This window comes from Eumetopias jubatus, unplaced genomic scaffold (genome assembly GCF_037043125.1).
Source record: "Eumetopias jubatus isolate StellerSeaLion01/CBP00866 unplaced genomic scaffold, mEumJub1_p1.0 scaffold_8, whole genome shotgun sequence".
NCBI classification, from domain to species: Eukaryota; Metazoa; Chordata; class Mammalia; order Carnivora; family Otariidae; genus Eumetopias; species Eumetopias jubatus.
This window is the reverse complement of record NW_028274814.1, coordinates 84,752,289-84,765,428: the sequence shown is the minus strand read 5'-3', so window position 1 is coordinate 84,765,428 and position 13,140 is coordinate 84,752,289. Positions and strand designations below refer to the sequence as shown.

The 13,140-nt window shown below is 38.3% G+C and overlaps 1 protein-coding gene and 1 pseudogene across 2 annotated transcripts in view; one reads left to right on the top strand and one right to left on the bottom strand.

Moving 5' to 3' along the window:
• Positions 1-13,140, bottom strand: part of RBMS2 (RNA binding motif single stranded interacting protein 2) — a 65,307-nt gene that overhangs the window by 42,020 nt on the left and 10,147 nt on the right. The gene's annotated exons all lie outside the window — the stretch shown is intronic.
• LOC114215019 (small ribosomal subunit protein eS21 pseudogene) lies at positions 5,049-5,237 on the top strand (annotated as a pseudogene).

The following is a 13,140-nucleotide window of genomic DNA, read 5'->3' as shown; positions in this document are numbered from 1 at the left end:
TTAAGGAGGGAGAGGGACACAGAGCCTCCAGCCTGTGTTGAAGTACTTGGTTTTCATTCTGAACACATTAGACCGTTGGTGAATAATTTTATGCAAGAAAGAAGTTATAAGATCTGATCAATGTTTTGAAAATATTACTGTGGCTACTATGGGAAGAACAAATTAGAGTGAGGCAGGAGATGAAATGGGAAGATCAATTAGGCAGTCACTATAGTACCCAAACAAGAAACAATGCAGTCTATAACTGGAGAGATGGCAGTAAAGATTAAAAAAAAAAAAAAAAAAAAGGAAAGATTTGAGATTTAGTTTATAGGTAGAATCAACAGGACTAGTTTATAGATTGGACGTAGGCAAGGACAGCTTGAGTAACTGGATGGATGGCAGTATCATTTATAACACTGTAGAGATTAGGGGAGGGCAATTTGAGGACTACAAAGTAAGCATTACAGTTTGAATATGTTAAATTTGAGGGGCACCTGGTTGGCTCAGTCGGTAGAACATTTGACTCTTGATCTCAGGGTCATGGGTTCAAGCCCCACATTGGGCCTAGAGCTTACTTAAAAAAACAAAAAACAAAATGAACAACGAAACAAAAAGAAAAACTTGAATCATCTGTGAGATTTCCAGAAAAAATATCAATTAGGCAGTTGGATACACAGAGGAGAGCAATTATAATCTGTAAATCTGTTAGCATAGTAATAACTAAAATCAAGGAAGAAAGTATATTTAGAGAGAAGGTAAGGTAAAAAGGTCTAAAGAACCTAAAGAACTCTAAATAATCAGAAATTGAATAAAGTAACTGACAAAGAGACCAAAAGAGAAGAGCCAAAAGGGCAAGACCCAAAGTAGTTGTGTAACCGGAGGCAAGGAAAGAGAGTATTTCAAGAAATGGAGAATAGTCAAACAAACAAACAAAACAAAAAGAAACCTAGCTGGATTTGACAACTTAAAAGTACTTTATTGACTAGATCAAACAAAAGAATCAGTGAGCCCAAAGAGTGATCATTTGAAATTACCTAGTCAGGGGCACCCGGGTGGCTTAGTAGTTAAGCGTCAGCCTTCGGCTCAGGTCATGATCCCAGGGTCCTGGGATTGAGCCCCACATCAGGCTCAGCGGGAAGCCTGCTTCACCCTCTCCCACTCCCCCTGCTTGTGTTCCCTCTCTCGCTGTCTCTCTGTCAAAAAAATAAATAAAATCTTTAAAAATATATATATATATATTTTTATCCACTTATTTGAGAGACAGCACAGGCAGGGGGAGCAGCAGGCAGAGGCAGAGAGAGAAGCAGGCTCCCCACTGAGCAACGAGCCCAATGCGGGACTCGATCCCAGAATTCTGGGATCATGACCCTAGCGGAAAGCAGACGCCCAACTGAGCTACCCAGGCGTCCCTTAAATAAATAAAATTTTAAAATAAATAAATTAATTAATTTTAAAAATCAACAGGAAAAAAAATCTCTCATACAAGAAAACCTCCATAAGGCTATTAGTGGATGTTTTAGCAGAAACCTTGCCCACCAGGAGACAATGGGTTCTTATATTCAAAATGATGAAAGAAAGAAGAAAAATGCCAACCAAGAATAATTTACGCAGAAATGAAGGTGAGAAACACTTTTCCTAACAAAGAAAAACTAAGAAAATTCATCACCACTCAACCTAACTTATAAGAAATGCTGAAAGGAATTCACTGAGCTAAAATGAAAGGATGCTCTGGCAATATGAAAACATATGAAAATGCACAACACAGTGGTAAAGCTAAACATATAATCAGATTCAGAACATTCTAATAGTGTAGTATAGTGGTATTTATCACTTAACTCTAGCATAAAGGTTAAAGAACAAAAGTACTGGGGCACCTGGCTGGCTCAGTTGATAGAGCATGGTGACTCTTGATCTCAGGGTCCTGAGTTCAAGCCCCACATTGGATGTGGAGACTACTAAAAAAAAAAAATAGTACTAAAAATAGCTATCGTTACAATAATTTGTCAATGGATACACAACATAAAAAGATTTAAACTGTGATATAAAAAAATAAAATGTTGGGGGAAGGGTAAAAGGGTAGGTTTTATATGCAATCAAAGTCAAGTGTTATCAGCTTAAAAAAGACTCTTACCTCTAAGATGTTTAAAATCTGAAGGTAACCACAAAACAAAAACTTAGAGTAAATACACATAAGATAAAGAGAAGGGAGGGCGCCTGGGTGGCTCAGTTGGTTGGGCGGCTGCCTTCGGCTCGGGTCATGATCCTGGAGTCCCGGGATCGAATCCCGCATCGGGCTCCCTGCTCGGCGGGGAGTCTGCTTCTCCCTCTGACCCTCTTCCCTCTCATGCTCTCTCTCATGCTCTCTCTCTCAAATAAATAGATAAAATCTTTAAAAAAAAAAAAAGAGAAGGGAATCAAAGTATACCACTACAGAAAATCATTAATTCACCAAAAAAGACATGAAGAAAGGAAGGAAGAAAAGCACTGTAAGACAGCCAGAAATAGGGACACCTGGCTGGCTCCATTGGTAGAGCATGCAAATCTTGATTCTGGGGTTGTGAGTTCCAGCCGCACATTGGCAGGTAGAGTTACTTAAGGAAAAAAAAAAAAAAAAAGACAGCCAGAAACAATTAACAAGATGCCAATAATAAGTCCTTACCTAGCAATAATTACTTTAAATGTAAAGGATCCAATTTTCCAATCAAAATGCACAGAGTGGCTGAATGGATAAAAAACAAGACCCAACTTATATGTTGCCTACAAAAGATTCATAAGAAGAAAGTGAAGGGTTGGAAAAAGATATTCCATGCAAATGGAAAAAAAGAGAGCAAGATAACTACACTTACATCAGAAAAGATAGACTTTAAGTAAAAAACTGTAACAAGCGGGCGCCTGGGTGGCTCAGTTGGTTAAGCGACTGCCTTCGGCTCAGGTCATGATCCTGGAGTCCCTGGATCGAGTCCCGCATCGGGCTCCCTGCTCGGCAGGGAGTCTGCTTCTCCCTCTGACCCTCTTCCCTCTCATGCTCTCTATCTCTCATTTGCTCTCTCTCTCAAATAAATAAGTAAAATCTTTAAAAAAAAAAAAACTGTAACAAGAGACAAAGATCATTATATAATGATAAGGCAGTCAATTCATCCAGAGGATATAAAAATTGTAAATATATATGTACCCAACATCAAAGCACCTAAGTACATTAAGCAAATACTAACAGATTGAAGGAAAAAACAGACAACAGTACAGTAACAGTAGGGGACTTCAATACCACACTTTCAACAATGAATATCACCCAGCAGAAAATCAATACAGAAATGCAGGACTCGGGTGCCTTAGGTGGCTCAGTCATTAAGCATCTGCCTTTAGCTCAGGTCATGATCCCAGGGTACTGGGATTCAAGCCCCGCATCGGGCTCCCTGCTCCACGGGAAGCCTGCTTCTCCCTCTCCCACTCCCCCTGCTTGTGTTCCCTCTCTCGCTGTGTCTCTCTCTGTCAAATAAATAAGTAAAGTCTTTTAAAAAAAGAAATGCAGGACTCAAACTATACTTAAGACCAAATGGCCCTAACAGACACATATAGGATATTCCACCCAAGAGTAGAACACACACTCTTTTCAAGTACACATGGAACATTCTCCAGCATACAGCCTGTATTAAATCACAAAACAAGTCCTGATGAATTCAAAAATACTGAAATCATATACCAAGTATCTTTTCTGGCCAAAATGGTATGAAACTAGAAATCAGTAACAGGAAGAAAATTAGAAAATTAACAAATATGTGGAAATTAAACAATACACTCCTGAACAACCTAATGAGTCAAAGATGAAATTTGTAAGGTCTAAACAAAAATGGTAATGCAACATACCAAAATTCATGATATGCAGCAAAAATAATGCAAAGAGGGAAGTTTATAGCAATACATGCCTACATTAAGAAAAAAAATCTCAAAAAACCTCAAGAAGTTAGAGAAAGACAATGTTAAGCCCAAAGTTAACAGAAAAAATGAGAGAACAAAGATCAGAACAGAAATAAATAAAATAGAGAATAAACAAGAGAAAAAGCTCAATGAAAATAAGTCCTGGTTTTTTGGAAAGATAAACAAAATTGACAACACATTAGCTAGACTTACCAAGAAAAAGAGAACTCAAAATTATACATAAGAGACATTACAACTGATACCACAGAAATACAAAGGATCATAAGAGATTGCCATGAACAATTATATACCACCAAATTCGATAACCTAGAATAGATAAATTCCTAGAAACATATAACCTACCAAGTCTTAATCATAAAAACAGACAAACAAACAAAATACACAGAGAATCTGAATAGACCAGTAACAACTGAGGAGATTGAATTAGTAATCAAACACCTCCCAATAAAGAAAAACCCAGGACCACAGCTTCATGGGAGAATTCTACTAAACATTTAAAGAAAAATTAACACCAGTTCTTCTCAACTCTTCCAAAAACTGAAGAGGAGGAAACATTCCCAAACTCATTTTGTGAGGCCAGCATTACACTATTTCAAAGCTGGATGAGGACACTGAGAAAACAACAGACCAAAATCTCTGATGAATAAAGACTCAAAAATTCTCAACAAAATACTAGCAAAATATTCAACAGCACATTAAAAAGACCATATACCATGATCAAGTCAGATTTACCCTTGGGATGCAAGGATATTTCAACATACAGAAATCAATAAATGTGATATACCACATTAACAGAATGAAAGACAAAAATCATACGATCGTCTCAATACAGAAAAAGCAACTGACAAGATTCAATATCCTTTCATGATAGATATGCTCAATAAATTGGATATAGAAGGAACATAACATAATAAAGGCCATATATGAAAAGCCCACAGCTAATATACTCAACAGTGAAAGGCTGAAAGCTTTTCCTCAAAAATCAGGAACAAGACAAGGGTGCCCATTCTGACCACTCCTATTCAATAGAGTATTAGAAGTCCTAGCCATTGCAAGTAGGCTAGAAAAAGAAAGGTATCCAGGGTGGCAGCAGGCATGCCCTTGACATGCAGAATGATGCCAGCATATTCATGGACCTGTTCATGCTGCAAAAGTACTCCTCCAGCAACCACATCATCAGTGCCAAGGACCACGCGTCCATCCAGAAGAACAGGGCCAAGGCTGACAAGGTGACAGGGGGGTTCAACGGCCAGTTTAAAACCTACACTATCTGTGGGGTGATTCGCAGGATGGGTGAGTCAGATGACTTCATCCTCTGACTGGCCAAGGCCAAGAGCATGGTTTCAAAGAACTTCTGACTGGGGCGCCTGGCTGGCTCAGTCAGAGGAGCACACGACTCTTGATCTCAGGGTCTTGAGTTCCAGCCTCATGTGGGATGTAGAGATTACTTAAATAAATAAAACTTTAGGCGCCTGGGTGGCTCAGTTGGTTAAGCGACTGCCTTCGGCTCAGATCATGATCCTGGAGTCCCAGGATCGAGTCCCACATCGGGCTCCCTGCTCAGCGAGGAGTCTGCTTCTCCCTCTGACCCTCTTCCCTCTCGTGCTCTCTATCTCTCATTCTCTCTCTCTCAAATAAATAAAAATAAAATCTTTAAAATAAATAAATAAATAAAACTTAAAAAAAAAAAGAAAACTTCTGACTGGAGAGGATCACGAATGTGGAATATTTGTCATAAATAAACAGCAATCCCCCCACCAAAAAAGGAAATACAGGCATCCAAATCAGAAAGGAGGGCATAAAACTGTTCACTGATGACATATCTTGTATATAAAAATCATAAATCTCCACCAAGAAAGTGAGACCTAATAAGTCAATTGAGTAGTTTCAGGATACAAAACCAACATTAATAAATCAGTTGCATTTCTATATTCTATCTAAAAAAAGAAAGAAAACAATTCCATTAACAAAAAATCAAAAACAATAAAATACATAAAAGTAAGTTAAAGAAGAAGGTAAAAGATCTGTACATTGAAAACTACATTGTTAAAAGAAACTGAAGAAGACACAATGGAAAGATATCCCTGTTTATGAATCAGAAGAATTAAGATTGTTGAGATCTATCTTGAAAGCCATCTATAGATGCAATGCAATCCTTATCAAAATTCCAATGGCACTTTTCACAGAAACAGAAAAAACAATTCTAAAATTCATATGGAACCACAAAAGATCCCAAATAGCCAAAACAATCTTGAGAAAGAACAAAGCTAAAGGCCCCATCGCACCTCCTGATTTCAAACTATTTAAAAAGCTATAGTCATCATACATACATACATACATACATACACACCTGTAGTAATCAAAACAGTTTGGTACCAGCACAAAATAGACACACAGACCAATGGAACAGAACAGAGAGCCCAGAAATAAACCCACGCTTATATGGTCAATTAATCTGTGACAAAAAAGGCAAGAATACAGAACAGGGGAAAGACAGTCTCTTCAATAAATGTTGCTGGGAAAACTGGACAGCTACACGCAAAAAAATGAAACTGGACCACTTTCTTAGACCCATACACAAAAACAAATTCAAGGGACGCCTGGGTGGCTCAGTTGGTTAAGCGTCTGCTCTTGGCTCAGGTCATGATCCCAGGGTCCTGGGATCAAGTCCCACATCGGGCTCCTTGCTCTGCGGGAAGCCTGCTTCTCCCTCTGCCTGCTGCTCCCCCTGCTTGTGTGCTCTCTCAGACAAATAAATAAATAAAATCTTTAAAACAAAACACAAAAACAAATTCCAAATGGGGACACCTGGGTGGTTCAGTCATTAAACAGCTGCCTTCAGCTCAGGTCATGATCCCAGGGTACTGGGATCGAGCCCCGCATCGGGCTCCCTGCTCTATGGGAAGCCTGCTTCTCCCTCTCCTACTCCCCCTGCGTGTGTTCCCTCTCTCGCTGTCTCTCTCTGTCAAATAAATAAATAAAATCTTTTAAAATAAATAAATAATTTCAAAATGGATTAAATATCTAAATGTGAGACATGAAACTGTAAAACTCCTTGAAGAAAACATAGGCAGTAATTTCTTTGACATCGGCCTTAGCACCATTTAAAAAAAAAAAAAATTAGTCTTCTCCTGAGGCAAAGAAAACAAAAGCAAAAATAAACTTTTAGGACTACACTAAAATAAAAAGCTTTTTTTTTTTTTTTAAAGATTTTATTTATTTATTTGAGAGCGAGAGAATGATACAGAGCACGAGAAGGAAGAGGGTCAGAGGGAGAAGCAAATTCCCTGCCGAGCGGGGAGCCCGATGCAGGACTCGATCCGGGACTCCAGGATCATGACCTGAGCTGAAGGCAGTCGCTTAACCAACTGAGCCACCCAGACGCCCAAAATAAAAAGCTTTTACACAGAGAAGGAAACCATCAACAAAATGAAAAGGCAACCTACTGAATGAAAGAAATATTTGCAAACTACATAGCTGATGAGGAGTTGACATACAAAATACATAAGGAACTCATAGAAATCGATAGCAAAAAAATCTAATTAAAAAATGGGCATAAAACTTGAAGACATTTTTCCAAGGAATACACACAAATGGCCAACAGCTGCATGAAAAAGTGCTCAATGTCACTAATCCTTAGGGAAACATAAATCAAAACCACTACGAAATTTCACCTCACACCTGTTGGAATGACTATCATAAAAACAAGAGACAACAAATGTTAGCAAGGATGTGGAGAAAAGGGAACTCTGGTGCACCACTGGTAGGAATGTAAATTGGTACAGCCATTATGGAAAACAGTATAGAGATTTCTCAGAAAATTAAAAATAGGGACACCTGGGTGGCTCAGTCAGTTTTAAGCGTCTGCCTTCGGCTCAGGTCATGATCCCAGAGTCCTGGGACTGAGTCCTGCATCAGGCTCCCTGCTTCTCCCTCTGCCTGCTTCTCCCTCTGCCTGTCGCTCCCCCTGCTTGTGCTCTCTCTCTCTCTCTGACAAATAAATAAATAAAATCTTTTAAAAATTAAAAATTAAAAAAAAGGAGGAAAATTAAAAATAGAAATCCATGGGGTACCCGGATGGCTCAGTCCATTGAGCATCTGACTCCTGATTTCAGCTCAGTTCATGAACTCAGGGTTGTGAGATCAAGCCCCCCATCAGGCTCCATGCTCAGTGCAGAGTCCGCTTGAGATTCTTTCCCTCTCCTTCTCCCTCTGCCCTTCCCCCACTCACAAGTGAGCATGCTCCCTCTCTCTCAAAAAATTAATAAAATCCTAAAGAAAGAAAAGAAAGAAAAAGAAAGAAAAGAAAGAAAAAGAGAGAAAGAGAGAAAGAGGAAGGAAGGAAGGAAGGAAGGAAGGAAGGAAGGAAGGAAGGAAAGAAAGAAAGAAAGAAAGAAAGAAAGAAAGAAAGAAAGAAAGAAAGAAAGAAAGAAAGAAAGAAAGAAAGAAAGAAAGAAAGAAAGAAGGAAGGAAGGAAGGAAGGAAAGAAAGAAAGAAAGAAAGAAAGGAAAGAAAGAAAGGAAAGAAAGGAAAGAAAGGAAAGAAAGGAAGAAAGGAAGAAAGGAAGAAAGGAAGAAAGGAAGAAAGGAAGAAAGGAAGAAAGGAAGAAAGGAAGAAAGAAAGAAAGAAAGAAAGAAAGAAAGAAAGAAAGAAAGAAAGAAAGAAAGAAAGAAAGAAAGAAAGAAAGAAAAGAAAGAAAAGAAAGAAAAGAAAGAAAGAGAAATCCATTAGATCCAGCAATCCCACTTCTGGGTATATATCCAGAGGAGATAAAATCACTTTCTCAAAGAGATATCTGGAGTTCCATGTACACTGAAACAGTATTCACAATATCCAACACATGGAACCAATCTAAGCGTCCACTGAAGGATAAAGACAGAAAATGTTGTATATATACACAAAGGAATATTATTCAGCCATGAAAAGGTAATTCTGCTATTTGTGACAACATGAACGGACTTGTACGGCATTATGCTAAGTGAAATAAGTCAGACAGAGAAAGACAAAAACTGTATAATCTCGTTATATGTGGAATCTAAAAAACACCAAACTCATAGGAGTAGAGAGGAGAATGTTGTTTGCCAAGGGTTGAGAGGTGGGGCAAATAGGGAGATATTGGTCAAAGGGTACAAACCTCCAGTTATGAGATGAGTAAGTTCCAGGGATCTAATGTACAGCATGGTGATTATAGTTTAACACTACTGTACTGTATACTTCAAAGCTGCTAGGACAGCAGTGCTTTCATGAGCTCCTGGTAATAATAACAAAAAGGTAATTATGTGAGGTGAAGGAAATATTAACCAACCTTAGTGTGGCAAACCTTTTGCAAAATAGATGTGTATCAAATCATCACATTTTATATATTAAGCTTACAGAATGTTATATGTCAATTATATCGCAATAAAACTGGGGCGGGGAAGTACCTGATGACTATGATGACCTATTTTAGTAGGACAATAGGGGCAAAAGCCAGACTGGAGGGGGATGAAACATGAATAGGAGATTCTAAATTGAATATATGTAATTATCTCCATAGGCTCCCAAATCCCACTAAGTTATTATAAAGATTTAAAAAGGGGGGGGCACCTGGATGGCTCAGTCGTTAGGCATCTGCCTTAGGCTCAAGTCATGATCCCAGGATCCTGGGATTGAGTCCCGCAACGGGCTCCCTGCTTGTGTTCCCTCTCTCACTATGTCTCTCTCTGTCAAATAAATAAATAAAATCTTCCAAATAAATAAATAAATAAATAAAGATTTTAAAAAAGACACAGGGGTGCCTGGCTGTCAGAAGAGCACGCAACTCGACCTCAAAGCCATGAATTCAAGGCCCACATTAGGTGTAGAGATTACTAAAAAAAATAAATAAATAAAAACTTTAATTTAAATAAATAAATTTTAAAAGACATAAATTTCAGAGGACATAGAAAACAGATAATAGATCCCAAATTTTACAACCTGGACACCAGATAGATGATATATAACTTAGAGGAGCAAAGAAAGCTAAAACCTAATAGGAAGCAAACTAAGAGAAAAGTAATTCCGTAAAATTCCAGAAACACTCAAAAATTAGAGGCACCAAGTACCTAAAAAGACACAGGCATTAGCCACACAATCAGGCTACCACTACCCCACTTCTACCTCCCCTCCGGAAGAAAGCCAGTTTATTCTTTGGGGAGGTTTGGACCCTGGTTTCATAGCCACCAAGCAGAGTTGAGTGAATAAATACTAAAGTGAAAACATGAGGATTAAGCAATATTCTCAGCTATTTCTCCAACCCCACCCCTCTTAGGAGATTGGAGTATTTCTCTCTGGGGAAACTGACCACCACAACAGAAAAGCTCTATAAATGATGATATCAGGCCCCTCCCTATGCAACAGCTTTTATCACCTATAGTGAAGTCCACAATTTGGTAAGGTTTTCCCATGCCAACAGAATTTCCATCTGGTATTTTAATGCCTTTCACTTAAACAGCCAAAAATCCTAAGGCATTTAAAGAAAGCCTCTGAAGTCAAAGACTAAAACAAAAAAAAAAAACTCAAAAGAAAAAGAGACAAAAGAAGAAAACTTAATGAATAGTCTCAAGAGATTTAAACAAAAATATTTTATCTATGAACCAAAAACAAAATTCAACAAAAAAGGGAACATACAGAGACAAAAAAAGTTCTTAGAAATTAACAATATGATAGCAGATATCAAAAAAATCCATAGAAGGGCTAGAAGATAAACAGAAGATAGAGGAAATATCCCAAAAAATAAAACTAAAAAAAAAGGAAAATACTAAAGAAAAATACTGATGTGGGAAGTCCTATACAAAAACAGGGCTTCGGGGCCACCTGGCTGGCTCAGCTGGTGGAGCATGGGACTCTTGATCTTGGGGTAGTGAGTGCAAGCCCCATGTTATGTGTTGAGATTACTGAAAAAAAAAAAAAATTCTTTTTAATGTTATTCCTTATAAAAACAAAAAACAAAAACAGGACTTCAAAAAGAACACACAGAAAAAAATGAAGGGAATAAAGTACAACAAAAACCCTACAACCAAAGGATATGTATTTTCAGGTTGAAATTAGTATATAACTCTAAATAAATAAGACCCACACAAGGTTCATCACTGTGAAACTTTTTAATACTGGGATAAAGATCCTAAAACCCTTGCAAGGGAGAGGAAAAGGCAGGTTTCTAACAAAAAAAATAAAAATAAAAAAGCAAATCCTTATCTCCTACAGCAGAAAGGCAATATACATCTAAAACTGAAAAACTAAGGGATGCCTGGGCGGCTAGGTCAGTTAAGCGTCTGCCTTTGGCTCAAGTCATGATCCCGGTGTCCTGGGATCGAGTCCCACATCAGGCTCCTTGCTCAGCAGGGAGCCTGCTTCTCCCTCTGCCACTCCCCCTGCTTGTGAGTTCTCTCTCTCTCTGACAAATAAATAAAAGCGAAAGGAAGGAAGGAAGGAAGGAAGGAAGGAAGGAAGGAAGGAAGGAAGGAAGGAAGGAAGGAAGGAAACCCTTGAACATATGGTCAAATGATTTCAACAAGGGTGCCAAGACCATCCAATGAGGAATGGACAGTCTTTTCAATAAATGCCACTGGGAAATTGAATACTCACCTGCAAAAGAATGAAGGTGGACCATTACTTAATACTATATATAAAGTTAACTCAAAATATATCAAATACCTAAACACAAGAGTTAAAATTCTAAAACTCTTAGAAGAAAACATTGGAGGGGCATCTGGATGGCTCAGCTGGTTAAGCATCTGCTGCCTTTGGTTCAGGTCATGATCTCAGGGCCCTGGGATCCAGACCCCAGGCTCCCTGCTCAGTGGGGATTCTGCTTCTCCCTCTGCCCCTCCCCCTACTCATGTCTCTCTCTCTCAAATAAAGAAATAAAATCTTTAAAAAAAAAAAAAGAAGAAGAAGAAGAAAACAAGGAGAAAAGCTTCATGAGATTGGATTTGGCAATTTCTTGCCAAAGACACACAGAAAAAAACCAGAAGTACAAAAGAAAAGAAAAAATAGATTAGTTGGACGATATCAAAATTAAAAACTTCTGTGTTCAAAGGACACAACAGAGTCAAAAGGCAGCCTACAGAATAAGAGAAAATATTTGCAAATCATATATCTAATAGGGAGTTAATATCCAAACTACAACTCATCAACAAAAAAATAAACAATCCCATTTAAAAAACGGGCAAAAGATTCAGGCATTTCTCCAAAGAAGATATACAAACAACCAAGAAGCATATGACAAGATGTTCAATACCACTAATCATTAAAGAAATGCAAATCAAAATCAAAAGAGGCACCTGGTTGGCTTAGTCAGTACAGCATGCAACCCTTGATATCCAGGCTCTTGATACCCAGGTCGTGAGTTCAAGCCCCACAATGGGCATAGGGCTCACAAAACAACAACAACACAATGAGATACCATCTTACACCCATTAGGATAGCTACTATCAAAAAAACAGAAAGTAAGTGTTAGCAAAGATGTAGAGAAATCAGAACCCTTGTGTACTGCCGGTGGGAATGTAAAACGGTACAACTGTTATGGAAAACAACATGATGATTCCTCCCAAAATTAAAAATAGAATTACCATATGATCCAGCAATGCCATTTCTGGTAATATACCCAAGAAAATTGAAAGCAGAGTCTTTTTTTTTTTTTTAAGATTTTATTTATTTGACAGAGAGAGACACAGCGAGAGAGGGAACACAAGCAGGGGGAGTGGGAGAGGGAGAAGGAGAAGCAGGCCTCCCTCGGAGGAGGGAACCCGATGCGGGGCTTGATCCCAGGACCCTGGGATCATGACCTGAGCTGAAGGCAGACGCTTAACGACTGAGCCACCCAGGCACCCCAGAAAGTAGAGTCTTGAAGAGATCTTTGTACACCCACGTTCATGAACATTATCTATAATAGCCAAAAGATGGAAGCAACTCAAGTGTCTCTCACTCGGGTTGAATGGATAAATGGATGAACCACAACATGTGGTATATATGTGATGTAATATTATTCAACCTTAAAAAGCAAGGAAATTCTAACATATGTTTCAACTTGAATGAACCTTGAAGACATTATGCTAAGTGAAATAAGCCAATCACTAAAAGATAAATACTGTGTGATTCCACTTATATGAAATACTTAGAAAATTCATAGAGACACAAAGTAGAACAGTGGTTGCCAGGGACTGGAAGGAGGAGAAATTGGGAAATTGTTTAATGGGTATA